The following is an 18,625-nucleotide window of genomic DNA, read 5'->3' as shown; positions in this document are numbered from 1 at the left end:
TGCGTGAATCCCCCATAAAGCATTGTGGCCATAAATCAACAATCATCCAATATAGGTTATAGAGTCTGTGGGTCAGGAATTCAGAGAGGGCACAGCAAGGGCAGCTCTTCACTTCTCATGAGGTCTGAGACAGAGCTGAGAGTATTCCACTGGTTAGGAAGGACTCAAATAACTAGACACAGGAATCCCTGAAGGCTGCTTCAGTTAGATGTCTGACAGCTATTCACCTGAAGGCTGACCACAGTTGGGATGGTTTACAGAAGCACCTATACATGATCTCTCCATGTAGCTGCGGCTTCTTGCAACAGAGAAGCTAAGCTTCAAGAAGAAAAATCAGGAGAGAAAACAGTGCAAGACACCCAGATGGAAGCTTTAAAACTTCTCTGACCGAGCCTTAGGGGTCGTGCAGTCTCACTCTGTCATATCTTAGTATCCATTGTGATCTTAGATCTTGTATATTTTTTCAATAGTTTTCTGTAAATAGAATTCAAAGTAAGTCTCTGCGTCCAGCCCATTAATGAAAAAATAGGAATGTCATATCACTGAAAAGGAAGTCAGATGGAGATGTTATTAGACCATCTTTGGAAGTATGTCATAGACAATTTAATTAAAGCTATTATCTAAGAAGAAAATATGAGAAAAGTAACTTTAAATGCCGTAACTGTGTAAAGTGAAGAAAATTTACCACACAAACTAAAATAAAGCTTAGGATTTTTGAAGGCTTATATTTCCTATGTCTTGCCGTAATATTCGATCCTTAGAGAACAAGTCAAATAACACCTAGGTAACAAGGTAAAATAACATCAAAATAACCACAGACGAGTATTTATCACCCTATTTCCCCCAAGATTAGGCAGATTTTGCCTTTAGTAAAAGATAAGGAAATATAAATTGAACTGGAGTAGATCATTTGCATGTTTTCTCTAATGTTGTTGGTACGACAAAAGGTCGCTCGTTCATTCTCCGTTCAAAAGGCATGCCGCCCTTCAAGGACCAAGCAAGGTCAGGATGAAGTCCTTGGGGAAAAGGAAAATAAAAAATTGATTGATCAGGCATTGTCTGCTCGAGCTGCTGTGGAATACAGATGAAGTGTGCAGAGGTGAGGACCGGGAAGTGTCGGGAATGATCATCAATCATGACAGCACCTAGTCACAAATATGTGGACACATAGGTATTTGGGTTAAACATCCCCTAACATGTCTTCTCGGTTGTTGCTATTAAAAGCTTTAAGAAAGCTAACCACATGTAAATGAGAGCAGTGGAGAGGCCAGGAATTCCCATGACTGGAGAAGTTGCCCTAAATGTGTCTTTTAATCTTGTACTTCCCTAATTATTCAATTGTTTATTCAGAGTTTCTCAATTTGGTGTTTCTGTCAAACACAAGGATGAAGCCTGAGTTACACTATTGAAGTCAGATGGATCATTTAAATCCAGACCCTGATTATATCTGAGGAAGAAAGCTTAAACTGTCTTTCGGTCTCTGAGTTTTGTGCTTAACTCTGATTAGTGATATCTGACCTCAACCTCATAGAATTCACCCTTATGCCTACTTGATCAGGATTTCCTGTCAGTAACTCTTTCTCCGTAAATTATCCTGCAGTATAGCTCTGACTTCATTCTTTATGCTTAAAGTTGATGATACTGATGACCAGAGAAAAAACACAAATGAATGGGAATTTGGCTATTGAAATCTGAAATGCTGTGTCTTTTGTGGATATTTATTTCTGTAACAAGAATTCCAAAGTCCTTGCTTGCTGTAATACTGTTCCTTTTTCCATAGAGCATTACATCTCTGAGATTACAACCAGATTTTTGTTTTATTCCCATGCCAAAACTGAAATGCTTACAAAAGAGTCTAGCAAAATATCTAGATAGAGAAGTTAGCTGAGTTCACAAGTTCAAACAGCACATAAGCAAAATGATGCTAAAGATTTTTTAAAAATACCTAGTACCCCCAAAAAGCTGTTATCCCCGTAAATGTGTAGAGTAGATCAAAAGCATTCTTACCAATTAACTAATTATAAATAATCTGTTCTCTATTATGAGGGGAGAAATGTTTTGTTCCTAACAGTATCAAACAGTCATCAAGAATTTTATTAAGAAGGTGGTTATTGCTTCCACAAGATACTCATCATTATTTTTAGGATGCATGTGCTCCCATATGAATACCAAGGCTCATTGGTGTGGGTAGGTACATATGGAAAAGCAAAAGGCAAGGCAAGAATGTACTGAAACCTATAGCAGCTGCAAGGGTCACACCACCTTAGCACAGGTAATGCTGTGTCTGTCAGGCCACACAGATACAGACGCTCGTTGAGCTAGATATAGACGCACGTCCCAGTATTCATAGCTTATGAGTGCTGCCCTCCCCAACTCCATCTCCATTTTTGCCCTTACTGAGAAATAATAGTCTTGAATAAATATTTTAATTATATAAATGCTCAAGAGGTACAAATGATGCTTCGAGGTTGTCAGTCCCGGTATGGCTTCCATGGAAAAGAAAAACACTTGTCAGTCGACAAGTCATCCTGTCACCAAGTCAAAAGAAAAGAGCCAACGCCACAAAAAAGACACTTACAGGGGCTCTTTTAAAATTATTCTCAGGATATGTATGTGTTCCAGATATGTCCTTAAATATCTTTGATTAGTTAGTCCAGAAACATCAATTTGTGCTCAGGTGGTGTACAATATAGTGCTTTGAAATTTACATACATTACAAATTTATGCACATTATGTACATTACAAATTATTATGCTCACCGTGATAAGTGTAGTTACCACCTGTTACTGTACAAAGTTATTACAATATTATTGACTATATTCCCTCTGCTGTATTGTTTGGCCACTTGCACACCTGAAACCAATATAATATTGTACATTAACTATACTTCAATTAAAAAATGTAATTTAATTTAAAAATGGCCAAGTCCAAAGGGTAGCAAATCTTCTGGCACATCACCAGTGGAGGTGAGCCAAAGGCCGTGGGTATTCCACCCTGTTGTCACGTGGTCAGTTTTTAGTTCCCCATAATTATTGCCTTGTCTCTTCTGGGCCTGCTGTTCTCTGTATTTATTCCATAAATATTTATGGAGTGCCTTCTCTTTTTCAGAAATTGTTCTAGGCATTTGGATATAACCAATGGTCAAAGCCAAGATCTCTGCTCTCTTTGAGTATTGACAACTGGATAAGAGTGAAGTGAGGAAGTCATGCAATAAACATGAGTATAATAGATCATTTACGTGGTGTTTGAAATAATGACAAACATTATGTAAAAAAAAAGGTGTTTGAAAGTGCAGGGGTTGATGGCTAGCTAATAGATGTTTGGGTTGGGAGTTCATGGCAGACCGTATTAAGGAGGTAAAATTAGAACAAAGATTCCAGAGTCAGCAGAAAACTAAATGAACATGAAAAGATGTTCAACATCATCAGCCTTCAGGGAAGTGCAGATCAAAACCACATGAGATGCTCTTTCACAACTACTAGGATGGCTGTACTCAAAAGGACACTAACAAGTACTGACAAGGATGGAAAGAAATAGAACCTTCATTTACTGCTGGTGGAAATGTAAAATGATGCCATTACTTGGAAACCTGGAAGTTCCTCAAAAGTTAAACATAACTATCATAAGCCCCATCAATCTCACTCTCAGAGAAATGAAAACCCAAGAGAAATGAAAACATATGTCTACACAAAAAACATGAACATGAATGTTCATAACAGCATTATCCATAACACCCAATAACTGGAAACAACCCAAATGTCCATTAACTGAGGAATGAGTGAGTAAAACGTAGTCTATTCATTCAGTCCACATTATTCAGCAATGGGTGAACCTCAAAAACATTATGCTAAGTGAAAGAAAGCAGTCACAGAGGACCAGATATTACGTGGTTCTATGTATGAAATGCCCATAAATAATAGGCAATCCATGAAGGTAGAAAGTAGATTGGTAGTTTCCCAGGCCTGAGGGTAAAATGAAATGGAGTGACTGCTAATGGTTATGAGATTCCTTTTGTTGTGATGGTTGCACAACTTTGTGAATATGCTAAAAACACTGAATTGTACACTTTATATGAGTGAGTTTATTTATCTCAACAAAGCTGTTGTGTATATGTGCATATGCATGTATGTGTGTGCATGTGTGTGTGACATATACATGCACACACACACATACAATAATCAACTAGGTTGGTATTTGAGAAGATGAGAAGAGTGCATTTAGGCAGAATGAACAGCTAGACCTAAGTTAGAGATGGAGAAGAGGGAGAATGGGCAAAGAGACTGGCACAGAGAAAGTGAGTAGGAAAATATAAGACAACAGAGGAGAAGGGAGCTATACTGTGTAGGCCGGGTAGGTTTTAGCAAAGATAATAGTTCTTAGGCTGGATAAAATGGAAAGCACTGCATGTTTTTCAATAGAAGTGTGCCAAGATCTAAATCACTTTTTTTTTAGGATATCCTTGGACTACCAGGACCTATCCTTGGGAAAGTAGAGAAACCTGCTAGGAGGTTATAAAATAATCCAGGTGAGAAAGTGGAACCAACAGGATTTGCTGATGGATTTTATGCAAGACAGGAGAGAAAGAGAGGAGCCAAGGACGACTCCAAAGCTTTTAGTTTGGCAACTGGCAGGATGGGGGCACCAACAGTCATGTGCAGGTGTGAAGGGGACAGAAACCAGGAACCGAGCGTAGGGCATGCTGAGTTCCACATACTCATTAAACATCCAAGTAGGCTGAGACTGCGCAAGTGTGAGCTTTATCGAATCCTCCTTTTCACAGTTCAGAGATCATAGCCCAGACTATCTTTAATGATATTTCCACTTCCTCAGGAGTAAGGAAACAATCCAACTTAGGTTGCACTCCTATTGCTAAACAAAAGCATTGCGTAATTCCAAGTATGGGAAGCATTATCATAGCTATAACAATGGTACTGATAGTAATAATAACCATGATTTTAAAAGCACATGCTATGTGTATTTCAATGACATCATGTCTAACTTCAGTGACATCATAATCCTCAGGAAAGTGGTAAAGCCATGATTCGAACGCAGTTCTGTCTAATGTCGTCCAAAGCCCCCATTCTTACCCAGAGGAGCTCCAAATATAATTTGGGAGCCCTGAGTCCTAGACCGGAATCCCCCATCGCTCAATTGAGAGACCTTGGCCAGAAGTGACATTTCCGAAACAGTAGCCTAAACACTCTGCAGTGAATATAAAATACCTAGTTCATTTTTCTGGAGACTAAGTACATTAAAATACAAGGAAATGCTTTGAATGGCTCGGGACTACACGATCCAAACTATCTTCACGGAACTCACTGACACAAGCAGTGTTGCCCTTGGCCTCTCTGCCGCCACAAGGACCTCGTGCTGTCAGGCGACGTACCTTCGCAACAGCCAGCTCCGTTTGCCTTACTGGCCAGGAAAGGAGATTTTTCTTCTTTTACTTTTACTAGTAAATGATGATGAAAAAGAAATGAAGAGAAACCAGAAAAAAGTTAAAGGAAAAAGCTTAGCCAAAAGACAGAAGAAAACTGGCTGGTTAAGGCATAAAATAATATATAATGGGATAACACATATTTCAGGAAAAATGCATTTATTTCCAGAGATAGATTGAAGCCAGTTTTAAAAATCAGCAAGTGAACTGTTTATGCTACTAGAGATTCATAAATTAAAGGAAACTAGCAATCAAGTGTTCTAAAGGTTGCACACACTTTTTTCTATTATTTATGGTAGGATACCAGAGGACAACTTTCAGCCTGGAAACTGACAGAATGGCATTAAACTAAATGTGATTTATTCCCAGAGGAATTAACATTTAAATAAAAAGGTATTGACAAGTAGCCTACAAGTCAGAATATGTACCAGGGAGTCACTCAGGCTGGGAGGGGGAGAGAGATTGAGAAAGAGCAGACTGTGTGTCAGTTCAGAAAAATGCAGAAAGAGTTTTGAACTAGCCAATAAAATGTAAAGAAAACCTGATATGGATATAACTTGCTTAGGCAACGTCTGGGAAAGAATGTGAACCCTATAGTAGCCAGCCAATGAGGAACCAGGGGAGGGTCTCACGTGCTAAGGAATAAACTGCCTGTTGTAACTCCCTAGTGCACCTGCTCACCAGACACCCCATCTTGCAAGACTGTCGTTATAGCTTCATTCTGCTGTTCTTTTGTCTCCGCATCCACTAATTGAGTTTGGACCAGTTGAGAGTATTTCTCACAGAACCATCAATCCAGGAGGAAATTAAGAAAGTAAAATGATAAGGGAAGGCCTAAGCTTTCTTTGCAAAAGCTCCGGAAATATAAAAGAAAGAGGCTTTAACTTAGGACAGCTTAAAAAGAAGACAAAATTAAAGGAATAATTATGGGTATAAAAGTTATTATTTCCCAAAGCATATGTGGTAGTTTACAATGTTACTTTAAATAATGATTTAGAAATTTGCTTTTTAAAAAGCTGTTTATGCTTATCTAGAGATTCTCTTTCAAAGTCCTCTGTGCAGCTCCAGGGACGGAAAAAGATGACCTGCATGCCTGGCTGCTGAACGCATTGCCAAGGAGCTCTTGGCCTCTGGGTACCTCTCAAGGAAGAGGCGTCTGACATTTTGTTGTATCTTAACATTTATGTTTTGCTAAGTTAAATGCAAACTGTCTCTGGAGCACGACAGGTCTCCCGGGATAACTTCAACCTATTATATGCGTAATTGATGCAATTTGCCTTTGCTTCTTTGGCTGGTATTCTCTCAGCACACAGATCTAGTGCACAGATAACCCAGTTCTAAAAAAAAATCTTGCCACTGGATATAGAGCCAGCTGACAAAACAGCACTTACAAAGTATCTGTATTATGGTAAAGTGGGAGCAAATCTCGGAAATTGGCTGTTGTTATTTTCCAACTATTATTTGATGATGACTGTGACGATTTTGCTAATATCTATTGGGCTGAATCAACCACAGTCATGTAATATGCAGCTACTCATTTCTATTTAATAATGGATGCAGTTAAATATCAGTTTCTATATACATCTCTTGGAAGATGAGTTAAATAAATAAAGCAGGCAGTTAATTATTTGGTGATTCAGTTGCGAAAAAACAGAAGTCAGGTCTGGCTAACTTAAGCACAAAAATAAGTTACCGGAATGGTCTTGGGGTACTCACTTAGTGAAATAGAAAGTTGGACAATTATTTCTGGGAAGGATGGGCCCCACCCTCAGCAACCTGGGCTGGAAGTCTTCAGGAAAAGGGTGTAAAAGGCCAAAATTGGGTCATAGATTCAACCTTGGAGGAGGTGGTGGGGAGACAGTTCTGGGATGCCGGCAGGAAAAACCAGACAATGGCACCCACATCCTTTCCTCTAGCATTTGGCGTTTATCCTTGACAGGTTCCGTCCTGCCTCTGTGCTTTGCAACTTGATGGTCTCCCTGCCTGGAATGCCCATCTTAGCTTGACTGGTTCCATCACACCAGTTAGGATTCAGCTGAACGTGTCCTGTACAGAGAGCTCTTCCCTAATCATCCGATCACAAATACTCCCTTCATCTCCTTCACTGCACTCACCATGCCTGACTTACTATACACCACACTGGGCTACAAACTCCACAAGAGCAGGGGCAGGCCTCAGAGTCCAGGGGGATCATGAGTGAACAAACGCATACAAAATGAACCGCAAAGGTCATGGGATATGTCTGATTAAAGCTTTGCTTTGCCCCCCACTTTGCGCCGCTTCCCCTAGCCCAGTGGAAGCTCTGGAGATTACTCACTGCAGGCAAAGCTTGCTCTGGGGTCCTACACCAGAGTCAGTTCCTGGGAAATGGGGTGACAACAGGCCATAATGCTGATCTGGGGACCTGAGCTCTTGCTTGGCCTCCAGGAGTGGCCTTGTTCAGAAGTCACTCAACCCCTCCACCATTCAGTCATCCTGTCTCTAAAGTGACACAGGGGAATTGACCCCAGGGCTCTCCCCAGGCCCCTAGGGAGTGCTTATGAATCTGTAGCAGTGGTTTTCTTTCATCCCAAAGTATAGCCATTCCCAAGCAGTTGTATGTTGAAATATATAATGCTGTGAGTTAATTTCCAATCACCCTACTTCAAAGTACAGTTATGGCATTGTATTGATGTTTGAAATTGTGTTTGTGTGTAGGTATGTAAGCTATTATTTTAACCCAGATGAGTAAAGGAATGTTCTCAAAATATGCATCAAAATAGGGAGCCCTGGGACTAGTAGATGGATAACCAGGGGAATTCTGCAGTGAAAATGCAAAATACACGCCTTCCTCCCTCCTCCTCTGCAAGGCTGCCTCAACATGGCCTTGTGGTCCCATTTATTGCAAATTCTCAGACCAGACACACCTACGTGCAAGCACAAATACAAGCATGCTTTCCAGACACAAACACCAACACCGTCCCCAAGGAGCTGTAAGTCTGGGCAGAGCTGTAAGTCTGGGCAGTGGCCCCAGCTTTTGTGTTCCTTCTGGACACAGATCTGCTCAGACTTGGGGCCATGATCACAGCAGAAGGAAGGAGAGGGTAACAGCAGGACAATCCAGCCAGCTGACTGTGAATCCTGCCTAACATCCTACAGCACCGTCTCCTATCCAGACCTCCATCCACCTCTCCCCAGCTCTCTCCGTCCACCACTGAAATAGGTAGTTTGCTCTGAACTTCTACCACCTTTGAACGCATAGCACCATTTTATATTTGACACTTTCAGACCCCTGGCTTGTACCCTGGATAGAGTAAAAGTTCTTGCCTTCCCCCAATTTATTCCTCACTCACTGCCAGAATGTCCTTTCTCAACTGCAAATCTTGTTTTATCACTTTTTCAAAACCTTTTGAAGGCTCCTGTAGCTGAGATGAAGCGCACTTTTCTTAGACAACCTGGTCAGGCCCAGCCTACCACCTAGACTTGACTCTCCTGGCATAAGCTTTGAAGCCAAGCAGAGCTTGAAGCCTGCCGTTACTTATAAGTCTGGAATATATTCAACATGATTTTCTGTAGGGAAAGGAGGTCCGTCCAGGTAGCTATAATTCCTCTGATAGTGACATGCCCTATGGAAGTCCCTCATCCATCCTGTGGCTTCACACTCCTCTCTCTTCACAAGCCAGTGGGGGCAACACAGACTCATCAGAAATTTCCCTTCCTTTTTGACTCCCAAAGAGTCAAACGGACAGCAAAGTCACCCAAGGGAAGGACACTGAACAAAAACCAGAAGTAAAAACAAAGAAAGCATCTTAAGGATCCGCCCCACAGAGATTACCGGCCAAACACCAGTTACACGAATGATCCATACCCTTGGGTGGCTCTGAGGCTGTGGCATTGAATATCACCCAAAAACGTGTGCTTGCAGCTGGGGCCAGGGCTCTGCTTGTCAGGAGAGATTTCCATTATCATGGTACGGACTGTGCGAGGATTTGATTTGTGCTGTGTGCGAACAGAATTCTTAGGTTAGGGGAATCACTTGATAAAGGCTTGCTGGCTCTTGACTGATAAGAAATGAATAAAGTATCTCATGCAGGAGATGTTCTTTCCCAAAATATCCCCCAAATTGGTGATGTGTCTGAAACATCTGAACCTACACAATTTATCACATGTCCAATACTAACCTCTATAGATTATAGAATTTCCTATTATAGAAAATAATGACTATGTGGTGTAAGGCTCTTATCCTTCAGAAATACCAAATACAGGGCTCAAGGGTAATCTTTGTCTGCCTGGAATGTTTTCATTTGTGGACTGTCCTTCTCCCCGTGGTAGGGCTGTCAAACCAATGATCCCATCATTAGTCCCTCTCATTGTCAGGATTGCCCCATGACCCAGGCAGTTCTTTTTTGGGACTTTTGTTAGATTCACTGGGAAAGATCTGCTCATTTTAATTTGGGATCCTGTGTAAAGAGTCCACCTGAGAATAAAGTCAACCAAAAGAAAAACAAAGGAGAGCAGGAGAAAGAGAAACTAGTGGCCTTATTTGACCTTGGGATTCGGGCCTTCCTGGAGCCCATGGCTTTTTTGACTTTACTTAAGCTAGTTTGATTTGAACTTCTACACATGGAATCAAAATTTAACTAATAAATATGGATTACATGTATTAGTTTAATAAATATGTCTTAAATACTAATAATTATGGAGAAAGAACTTTTACTTTAAGCCACTCTCATTTTCACTCTTTTTTCTATTGTTATATGAGAAGGGTGTAGATGCAACAAGCAGGGGCCTAAGCTTCAAAGTATCAAATAGAATATGAAGTAAATCCTATGATTAGCTCCCTAACTGCCTGAAACACGGAGATTTACAGAACTGCACGATCTCACACAACTAGTCATTGTAAGTGATTCCTTCTTGCTCTTCATCACTTTGCAAATTTGCCTCCCTGAGTGCCATCAAAACACTACTGACCCCTTTCCAGAAGGTCAGAAGTCAATGCACTGTGGCAAGAATTTTCCAACTATTTTATACCTACATTTCACAAATGCATTCCTATAGTATCTGCAGGAGCTTGGGGCAATGGCTTAGAATGTGCTTCCCAGAGTTCACTACATCTGGGTTGAAATTCTGACTGTCTTTTTTTATTGTATTACTTGATTGTCTCATTTTCCTTTTCTGAAAAAAATTGCTGTCAGATGGCTACCTACCTCCAAGGGTGGGTGTGAGAGCTCCATGAGCTAAGGTGCATAAGGCACAGTGCGCACGGCAAGGGCTCAGTGAACGCTGCTCTTAGGACCAAGACCATTCACCCAGCAGCACAGCCGTGCCTCAGTACGGTGGCCACACCAGCTCATACTGCTGATACTGTCAGTCATTGCTCTGGACCACCATGAGGTGACTCCTCCCTAAACCCTCTGGTCCACTTTCCACATCTCAGTCACCCGCAGCAGTGCTAGAAGAATGCCCACCACGTTCCTCAGTGCCCCCCTGTGAATCCTCCAAGCTGCTAAAGCAAGGAGCTCACCCTGGAGAGCCCATGTAATTCCTCTGTTCAGTGTTTATTGTCTTAGCTTCTGTTTCCCTACTGCCGTCTGCCCACACAGTTCCACTTAAATAGCCCTGTGACTTAGCAGCATGCCAGGAGAGGTCACAGAAACCAAGCTCTTACAAGGAATGGGATCTTAATAGGGTTTCCTGATTCTCACTGAGATAACACCATTGTACGGTAGGTCAGAAGTCCCTTCAAGTGTAGATCTCAGCAAGTGGGCCAGGTACTTTTTTTAAGGCTGCCTAAGACTATAAAGTGCCTACTCTGTGTTTGAAGTGAATGAACCAAACTGCAGAATAACTTACTTAGAGTAAAACGATGCAGCCTACAGAATCGTTTAGTGTAAAAATTTTAGTGTAAAAATAATTTACAGCAAACTACAGAACAGTGTACTGAATAAGACAATGCAACCTCAGCTGTGTCTGTACCACCTGGTATATGCATGCACAGGGGAGGGACACCATGTGCCAGCCATCATCTTACAGGGCCATGTGTCATCCCCACCAGTGCCCACAGATCCCTCGCTTCTGCCTCCTGTGTGAGTTATTGACAGTTCACAGAGTCTCTGCTCACTTAATTATTCTGTTTCATGATTCATTGTAAAGGCATTGAATAACAGCTTCTGAGAGCTCAGGGCATACCTCCTTTCATAGCTGTAACGCCTCTGACACTGTGCTGTGCAAACCTGCCCACCTACCCCAGTAGCTTCTGGGATGGTGGCCCACCTCCCTGGGCTTTGTCTTGTCTCCAAGCACTGGGGCCACACTGTGTGCTGAGGCTCAGTAGACATCATCCCATCATGAAAGTGGTTTATATATTCTCCAATTCATGTTAATGCTTCTAGAATTTGAAGACTGTAACTTGTATTCAGTCTGTGAAGGGCTCAGACTAAAAAGTAAAGGGCTTGTGATTTCATAAATATAGTGTATCAATTTTGTTATATTAAATATTTTATTATGTTCTCACTTAAAATAATTATATCTTTATAAAATGCAATCATATAATAAAATATATTACTTTTATATAGTATATTATATATTTCTTAAATATGTAATATGAATGTATATTATATACCATATAAATATAAAATGTGACATATATTTAAATATTTAATAAATATTTATATTAAAATATAAAATAATTGTGACATATATTAAAATATTTAATAAATATTTATATTAAAATATAAAATAATTGTGACATTAAATATTTTATTATATGAAATACAATGACTTCAAAAATAATTTTCCAAAACATACTTATTATTTCTGAAAATACTATATTCTTACATTCTCTCTTTTCTATTAATGTTTGTAATCAATACCAGTATCAATGACATATTGAACATTTATTTTTTTCTCCTCTGTGCATCCAAGTGCTTTTAGTGGAGTCCAGCTGTGGACTTGGGTGTTATTGACATTGGTAATGGATTGCATTAGTGTTTATTATGCTGCCTGAAACTATTTATATACTGAATAGATGCTAAAAGATGTATAGATGTGTGTTAATGAGCCCAATGGTCAGCTGAAAGGATGAAGAAATCAATGGATGAACAAATCCACCAAGGTCGTGCCATCTCAAGAGTGGCCCGCAGGATGGGTGCCAGTCACTGCATTAATGATTCACATGGATTTAACCATTCCTCACATCAACCTTAGGAGGTAGGAAATTTTAATTGTGTCTCAATCTACAAAGAAAAGAATTGAGCCGAGTTCACTTAAGTTATCTGCAAAATGTCACTTAGCTGGAAAATGGACTTTGCCCACAAAATTTATCTTACTCAAGGGTCCTTGTTTTTTCTATCATTTTAGTGCTTTTCCTAAGTTCACCAAGATACACATTCCCTCACACCCCGAACTTCCACACCAGTGGAAAGTGACTGTGTGTCCCTGGAGGCACTGGGAGAATTGCTCAGAGCAGCTAACATCAGGGTCAGTGCCTTTTCAAGCTTTGTATTTTACTTTTAAAAATCCACATAAGTTATGTCTAATATTCCAAAATAGGAATGTATTCTATTACTGTCAAGAGAATGTGATTTTTGCTGTTGCTGTTGTTATTTTTACCCCATACAGGCTAATAAAAATCACTGCCCACTAATGAAGATTCATATTTATACTGTGGCTCTGCATAGCCTTGCACACCCAGCAGATGCTCTCCAGGTTGAAAAGCACATACTGCACCTGCAGATGCATTTTGACCAGAGATTCATTTGATAGGGGACGCACTTGTAGTAGAATTTCCCAGGGATAACTGTCCCCAGTGGGGTGTCACACAAGGGCTCTATAGATCCAAGACCCAGACCAACAGCCCTGAGATCCTAAAAATAACGAAACATCACCAAATGGGAAATGGAAATGGCCAGTGTGAAGTGCAGGGCAAAAAGATTGCTTTTGTTTATTTGTTTCTCTGTTGCCACATGATGAGCACGGGGTGGCTGCCAGGGATCTCCTCTTCCCGATGGCTGAAGGGTCCTTCTGTGCAGAGGGGCCCATGAGAGCGGCATCCCCCTTGGGGAGGAAGAGTCTTACCAATGAGGCCAAGAGAGGGCCTGGGCACGGAGAGCCCTGCCGCTGTACGTGGCTCCTGGTCTGTTCCACCATGCAACAGGCTGCCTGTGTGGGGATACCTATGATGGTCCGGCCCTCCTGAGGTTAGATCTGACTAATTCTGGAGTTCCATGTGACAAAGCTCATTTGTCCCCAGACGTGCCACATTTGCCAAAACCAGCCTCACTGGAAATCATGACAGTGTTTTGATCTGCTATCTGCCTTATTTCCCAGTTGGTTCAGAATGCAGGTGAGAAAGAGGGGTGCTCTTCACTGGGTCCTTCTTAAGCGCCACCTTTTCTATGCAGCCAGAAGCTTTGACAAAGGAAAGATGGAATCTGTAGATCAAATGAGCACCTAGAGAGATGTGGGCGAGCTCACGGCACGCGGCTTTGGTCCTTGAACTTCAGTGGGTAATATATGAGCCAGATGCTTAGAGTTTGCAGTTTGAGAGACTTATATTGGGCCATATAAGCTTGGATGCAACGTAAGTTTGCAAATGAGCTTCTGTTCTGGAGACCTGGTGGGTGGGCTAACGTTTACTTGTGAGTCTCCTGAAATTCTCACCATGCAGTTCACTGCAGCTGGGTGGTGGTGGCTCTGTTCACAGGCAAGTGGCAGTCTTGATAGAGTTACTGGCAGGCACATTAGGCCAAAAGCAAGTGCCTTGCAGACCTTGCCTGCTTTGAGCAAATTCAAACACTTCACCAGAGTCTAAGGCTCCAGAGAGCAAGGCACCTGCTGACTAGGAAGGTGGTTCTGCAAGGAATAAGGCTATAGCCTGACTTATAAATTTATGCAGGCTTTTTCTCAAGCTTTTCTGAAGACTGGATAGCTGAGGCAAAGATGCATTATAGGGAAGAGTACCTTGCCGTGTATGGCCTTTCAGACATTAGGGAACAAAAATTATTTTCAAAAGGCAAGGCGACCAAGGTCTCCATGATCCCAGAAGCATTAGGAAGGACCAAGACCAAAGTTGTAGCTCTGGATCCAGGAATCCAGCGCTAGATCAGTTGCCCCAAATTCCATTCTGCTTCTAGAGCCAAGGAAGAAACTATGGTGAGACCAGTCTTGAATTCATGTGGCTTCTCTACAGGCTCAGGAGTGGGCCAACACTCCAAATCAAAGGAATCATGTAAGGGAAAGGAAAGGTTCCAGCAAACAGCATCTGTGTCAGAGAAGGGAAAAGATCACCGCTCTAACCAGCAGGTTAAATTGTTCCTATTTCATCTGGGTTGTTCTGAAGGAAGTAGGAGAGAAGCACGGGGAAATCAAACCTGCAGGGCATGTTCCTGTATCTGCACAGGAGGGGTGGGGACAGAAGGACAGCAGGGCTCACGGAGCACCAGCCCACTTGGCTCTGAGTTTCCGAAGCAGTCAGGAGGAGCATGAGTCAGGAATGAGCAAACGGCCACTCCCCAGTGGAAACACATGTGAGGTTTAGGGCAGCCTTTCTGGGAGGTGGGTATCACAGGCCGATCCTATGTCAGAAGCCCAGGAATGATGCTCACTGGTATGAGCTGAATTGCCCCCACTCCATTCCTGTGTTAAGACTCTAACCCCTAGGACGTCAGAAGGTGACCTTACTTGGAGAGAGGGTCTTTACAGAGGTAAATGAGTTAAGATGAGGTCTTAAGGGTGGACCCTAATCCAATACGACTGGTGCCCTTATAGAAACAGGAAAATTGAAGACAGACACACATGGGGAAGAACATGAAAACAGCCATCCACAAACTCAGGAGACAGGCCTGGAACAAATTCTTCCCTCCCAGCCCTCAGGATCAACCAACCTGCCGGCATGATGATTTTGGACTTCTAGCTCCAAAACAGTGAGACAATACATTTAACACTCTGTTGGTGTTACTTTGTTCTACTGTCCTTTGAAACACCCAGTTGGTGTTGCTTTATTATTTTACCTGAAAAAATAATACACCTGTTCCCAAGGATATATGGATTAGATCACTGGATCGAGCCTGCACTCCAACAGTCTTTGAGAGCTCAGAAATAAAAATTAAGAGATTTCGGGTAAAGAAAAAGAAAGAAATTCAAATTAAACCTTCATGTCAGAGCTTCCACAACTGCAAATGTCTGAGATTTGCAAGAAGATAGAAAAGTTTCCAATGCCACTTGTGAACACATTTGTACAGATTTCCTCCAAGAGAAGATTAAGTGCAGAGAGTACCAAGGTTTACCTCCTGCTGAGAAAGTTCTCCCAGTACAGTTGCACTTTACAGGTTCTGGACCCGGCTGGTCACAGGTTTAGAATGACAGCCATTGTGGAGAAGCTAAAAGACAAGACTTTCTCCTTCTACCCTCCTTTTGGACTTAAATAAATAAATTTTTTTTCCCTTTTCCTACAAGATGACTTTAGGTTTCCATAGTAAATTAATTACAGAAGAGGATGTCTATTCAAGTTTGTGGCCCCTAATGTTGTCATTTTTAAATTCCAATATACTGAAAACACAAGACTTTTGACAATCTCTGATAGGCTAATTTGCAGGTACCCCAACATAATTTGGCATCTGAAAAATAACAGGGAGTGAAATTTTAGCCTTGGGTACCAAATAGCTATGAGATTTAATTTGAAAAACACACTGTTCTTACCAATCCGCAAACCTTCTGGGGGATAAGGGCAATCTACAGCACCCTGCGAGGCTCTAGGATGGTAACCAAGGGCAGGTTGGTGTCAGGCAGCAGAGTAATGGACCTTTCTCACTTTTCAGACCACACAGGACCATCAGTAAGCCAGCCCCTCTAGATTATCCAGAAGGCACCATATGAAAAGGCAGGAACGAATGCCATTAGAGGAGACTGTGGTCAAGTGGCTCTATTACTGGGAGACAATTAGATTAGCCATGCTTCTCTAATCCTCTCCATAAAACAATGGTAACACTCTTCCCAGGAAGCCAAATTGACTCTGTCAACCTCCTACGTGTGCAGCAGCTGTTCACATTCACAACCAGTTTTTTTTAAAAGAGTTATGCTCAGAATTGCCTGTGATGGATACAAGGGGACATCAGCCACACCTCGGGAATTGCTGTGCCCACATTGAAGCGCACCTCAAGACACGCACCAAACATCATTTAGTGCAAAGCCAAGGGTCCTCACTGTCCACTAAACCAATTTTCTTCTGGTTACAAGTTCATCTCAAGGAGACACACTGAAGTCAGTTGGAGCTCTGCCTGCTGAATACAAAAATTCTGTTTACACCGGCTGATGAAGGGGAGGGGGCCAACCCGCCTGAAGTGAAAAATGACAGAACTGTCCCTGGATCTGGCCAACACTGCTCGGCTGGGCTGTCAGGCGACCCATACGAAAAGCTGTATGACCCTGCGTTGGCCAGCCCTCCATGTAAAGAGCAAAGCTGAACAGAAGTCCATTGCACCTATATTCCTCCCAGTACAGGTCAGAACAGGTCACTGCAACTCAAAAACATACAGTGTGTGCATGTTTTCATGTCGGAACATCTGGTCGGTTGAACATGTATGTAAGGAAAGATGAATACAAAGGGACCATCAGCTTCCAGCATGGCCAAAAAAAAAAAATTACATTTCCAAACCAAGTCAGGGAAAAGTTGGAAGTATGAATAATTCAATTATAACAATACAGCAGAAAATAAATGGAGCAAGTAAATACCTGCTTTCCAGAAATCGTGATGGTCATGCCAGGCTCATTGTGTCACTACAGTTCCAGCACCAGTCTCATCACCTGAACAGAAAGGAAATTATGATTTCCCTACCTCTGAATCCTGATCTCAATTATCTTCCAATCATTTTGATCATTTCACTGAGAGAAAGGTAATACAAAGAATGAACGGTCTAACAAATGGCCACTTTTCAACTTGCGTGAGAAAGATTGTGAAGCAAAATCTAGTGTATGTAATGGTAATAGTGAAACATACATTATCATTTGTATTTTGTTATTAACTTAACAGTAGATCATTAGCATTTTTCAATGTCTTCCTGGCCATCATTTTTTTATGGCAGCATAGCATTTGTTTAATAGATATTCCTTAATTCCCCTCTTATTATATTGAATACTTAGATTTTCTTATTGTTTCCCCATTAATATTGATACTACAGATGAAATTAATAACAGCAAGCACATATATACTAATTAGTATGTGAGATGCACAGTTCCAAGAACTTCAGATGTATTAAGTCATTCAATCTGAAGGAAGGGTACCTTGTAAATGAGGGCTTTTTATCTCCATTTCACAGATGAAGAAACTGAGCACAAGGAATTCACCCAATACAGTAGCAAAGCAGGGTTTCCAACCCAGGCGATCTGTCTCCTGAATCCACGCTTTGATCTTTGCTCTATACACTGACTATATCTGGACATAATTTTCTTGTCCTGTTTCTTAGGATCATTGTTATTAAAATAATTTTTTTCTGAGAAGTAGAATAGGAAGACCAGAAAGTATGAACTTTTCTAAGGTTCCCAAACAATTGTTGAATTGCTTTCACAACTCCTGAAACATTGAATGGATCATTTTTCTCCTGAATCTACACATTGTGAAGCCACATACTCAGCTCATGAAGATTCAAGACCATCCTATTTTCACTATGTTTTACTTTGATCAATAGAACGTGGCTCCACATTTTTTCTATTAAATAATTTTCTAATAATTAATCTTTGTCCAGCTTTAATGCTGTTAGCTTAGTTTGTTTTGTGTGTTTTTTTTACATTTACATTTTTACATTTTTATACTTCCATTTTTATCTGTCCATCCTTTTTACTTTAATCTTCCAATATCATTTTGTTTTCAATGTGTCTCTTATAGGCAGACAATTGATTGATTTTGAAAGTCCAGTGATTCACATTGTTTCTCTACCATTTTACCTCTGATATCATTCAGGTTATTCTATATGTATTTATAACTAAAATTGACTAATAATCTTCTATTCCTCAATTTGGATACCTCTTATTTACTTCTTAAAGTTAATCTGAAACTTTTTCAGATTTCCTATGTCTGGAACAGTTGAAATAGCATGAGAATAATAAACTTGCCAAATATCTGGAAGAACTCAGAGTAAAATTTTCTGAACCCAGAATAATGAAGGAGGAGACAAAACAGTACTTGCAATAATTATTTTCATTCTCTTTCATAGT

Source organism: Manis javanica, chromosome 12, assembly GCF_040802235.1.
Source record: "Manis javanica isolate MJ-LG chromosome 12, MJ_LKY, whole genome shotgun sequence".
Classification (NCBI taxonomy): domain Eukaryota; kingdom Metazoa; phylum Chordata; class Mammalia; order Pholidota; family Manidae; genus Manis; species Manis javanica.
This window is presented reverse-complemented; position numbering follows the sequence as displayed.